The sequence below is a fragment of the Symphalangus syndactylus genome, chromosome 19 (assembly GCF_028878055.3).
Source record: "Symphalangus syndactylus isolate Jambi chromosome 19, NHGRI_mSymSyn1-v2.1_pri, whole genome shotgun sequence".
Lineage (NCBI taxonomy): Eukaryota > Metazoa > Chordata > Mammalia > Primates > Hylobatidae > Symphalangus > Symphalangus syndactylus.
The window spans coordinates 71,966,507-71,970,135 of NC_072434.2; positions in this window are offsets into that span (position 1 = coordinate 71,966,507).

A 3,629-nucleotide genomic window follows, 5' to 3' on the forward strand; every position below is an offset into this window, starting at 1 on the left:
CTAATTCCTTCTGAAACATCACACGATGAAATTTGATTAGTGTGGTAGATTCTAGTGTGGGCTTCTGGAGGAGACTTTAGGGGAAAATTCTCACCCTTCATGAGTCATGTGAGGGGCTGGCAGAAGATTCTGCACAAATCACAAATGGGAGTGGGGGCCGGGCATGGTGGCTCACACCTGTAATCCCAGCACTTCGGGAGGCTGAGATGAGCGAATCACTTGAGTCAAGTCCAAGAGTTCAAGACCAGCCTGGACAACATGGCAAAACCCTGTCTCTACAAAAAATACAAAATTAGCTGAGTGTGGTGGTGCAGGCCTGTAGTCCCAGCTACTCAAGAGGCTGAGGCAGGAGGATTACCTAAACCTGGGGTGGTCAAGGCTGCAGTGAGCAGTGACTGTGCCACTGCATTCCAGCCTGGGCAACAGAGTGAGACCCTGTCTCAAAACGAAACAAAACAACAACAGTGACAACGAAAACCAAGTAAGAGTAGGAACCTGTCCCATAAAGTTTCGACATGGGCAATAACTCTGTCTGCAAATGTATCATCTTATTAAAAGATATATTTTTAAATTCAGCCTTTACCTCAATCCAAGTCTGTTGAAGCAACTCCTCCCACAGAATGAGTTGGGCTCACCCACTCCTCCCAGATGGCTCTGCGCCCACTGGGCCCACAGCAAGGAACCCTGCAGATTAGGTTGGTCTTAGGAGGCCTGACGCTCACCATTAACCACCAAATCCATTTGTTGGACCAGCACTGCTCATGGGATGTGATCAAAAAGCAACTTTATTTTTGTTACCCACTGCTCCTCCAATATTTATTCCACGAGGAAAGATCTTTCCTGACATTAGATAAAAATTACGAGGACTCCAGAATTTTTCTGCTCACTCTAAGGTATTAGATCATTCTATGGGCATTTTAAACCACAAGATACAGTCTCATTTGAGGAATCAAGTGTCTGAGTCTGCCATGGTAGAGCACACCTATAATCTCAGCGATTTGGGAGGCTGAGGAGAGAGGATCACTAGAGACCAGGAGTTCAAGACTAGCCTGGGTAACAAAGTGAGACCCCTTTTCTAAAAAAAAAGTTTAAAAACAGCTGGGCATGGTGGTGCATACCTGTAGTCCCAGCTGAGGTGGGAGGATTGCTTGAGTCCAGGAGTTCAAGGTTGCAGTGAGCTATGATCATGCCAGTGCACTCCAGCCTGGGTAACAGAGCAAGAGAAAGGAAAGGGAAGCGGAGGGGAGGGGAGAGAAGGGGAGGGGAGCGGGGAAAGAGAGAGAGGAGAGAGAGAGAGAGAGAGAGACAGAAAGAAAAAAAAAAAGAAAGGCTTTAGCTGCCATCTTGCATCCCCGCGTGTGTGCCTAGTCCCAGCTGTTCCACCCAAGACCCCCTGAGCACCAACCCTAGTCCCCCGCGCGGCCCCTTATCCACTCCGACAAGATGAAAGAAACAATCACGAACCAGGAAAAACTCCAAGGAACAATGATCCACTTGAACAACCCTGAAGTTCAGGCATCTCTGGCAGTGAACACTTTCACCATTACAGGCCATGCTGAGACAAAGCAGCTGACAGAAACGCTACGCAGCGTCTTAAACCAGCTTGCTGCAGTCAGTCTGACTAGTTTAAGGAGACTGGCTGAAGCTCTGCCCAAACAATCTGTGGACGGAAAAGCAGCACTTGCCACTGGAGAGGATGATGATGATGATGAAGTTCCAGGTATTGTGGAGAATTTTGATGAGGCTTCCAAGAATGAGGCAAACTGAATTGAGTCAACTTCTGAAGATAAAACTTGAAGAAGTTACTGGGAGCTGCTATTTTATATTATGATATTATTATATTTTTATATATTATTATATTTTTTGTTTATCGATCTGATAAAATCTAGATCTCTAATATTTTTAAGCCCAAGCCCCTTGGACACTGCAGCTCTTTTCAGTTTTTGCTTATATACAATTCATTCTTTGCAGTTAATTAGGCCGAAGAAGCCTGGGAATAAAGTTTGAAACAAAGGTTAATAAAGTTCTTTGCCTAGAGGGAAAAAAAAAAAAGAAAGGAAGGAAGGATTGATTAGGGGCTAGGCGTGGTAGCTTACGCCTGCAATCTCAGCACTTTGGGAGGCTGAGGTGGGAGGATCACTTGAGCCCAGGAGCTTGAGACCAGCCTGGGCAACATGGCGAAACCCTATCTTTACTAAAAATACAAAATATTAGCCAGGCATGGTGGTGAGCACCTGTAGTCCCAGCTACTCGGGAGGCTGAGGTGAGAGAATCACTTAAGCCCAGGAGGTCGAGGCTGCAAATGACCCATGATTGCACCACTGCATGCCAATGGGGGTGACAGAGCAAGAAGCTGTCAAAAAAATAAAAAAAAGAAAAAGAAAAGAAATTCAATGTCTGGGCCAAGAATCCAGAATATTAACACTGTAATATTCATTTAAAGAAGAGGCTTTCCAGCACTTCCCATGCCCATCCTGTAGGAAAGAGCAGAGCTCAGGAGACACAGTTCTTACCAGGCTCTCCCTGTTACAATTGTCCCGTCCATCTCCGCTCGCCAGGCTTGGATTGAATTTAGAATGTCTCCCAGCCTGCTCTCTCTCTGCCATTAGGCTTCCATCTGTTGGTCCCAGCTCTCTGTGGAAGTGCAATTCTTTCCTAAATGCAGCCCTGTTTTCTCCTCCACCTACCTCCTCTGCCAAGGCTGCTTTCACAGGAGTTCCCCAAATGCAGATCCCAGAGTATTTACACATCGAAATAAGCAAATGCTACAAATTAGAGTTTTCTCCTCTCCCTTCCCCAGCCAACTCTGGTTACTAACATTTACCAGCATAGCACTGCATGCAGTTATAAATGTAGTAAATCATACTGCTATATATTTCTATATCCAGATCCTTCCTATGGCATGGCTGGAAGACAAGGTTCCCAGTCAGAGCCACCATAGAAAGAGGGTGGATGGGTGGAGGCTTCGTTTCACCTAGGAATTTCCCCAGGGGTAGTCAGCAAAAGTATGCTGAAGGAAAAGACAACAGATTTCCCAGGGCCTGGAGGAAGCACCTGTTTTCTAGGAAAAGTAATTTTCTTTTTTCTTTTTATTTTTTAAAATATATTTTTAGTAGAGATGGAGTTTCACAATTTTGGCCAGGCTGGTCTCAAACTCCTGACCTCAAGTGATCTGCCCACTTTGGCCTCCTGAACTGCTGGGATTATAGGTATGAGCCACTGCACCTGGCCTCAGGAAAAGTAATTTTCTTTCTTTTTTTTTTTTTGCCGGGGGGACAGAGTTTCGCTCTTGTTGCCCAGGCTGGAGTGCAGTGGCACGGTCTTGGCTCACTGCAGCCTCCGCATCCCAGGTTGAAACAATTCTCCTGCCTCAGCCTCCCAAGTAGCTGGGATTACAAGTGCCCGCCACCACGCCCAGCTACTTTTTCTATTTTTAGTAGAGATGGGGTTTCACTATATTGACCAGGCTGGTCGTGAACTCCTGACCTCAGGAGATCCACCCACCTTGGCTTCCCAAAGTGCTGGGGTTACAGGTGTGAGCCACCGTGACTGGCCAGTAAAAGTAATTTTCTGACAGGTGAAGGAGATGAGTGGGTCTGTGTACCTCAGAATGGGGACACAGGCTGGGT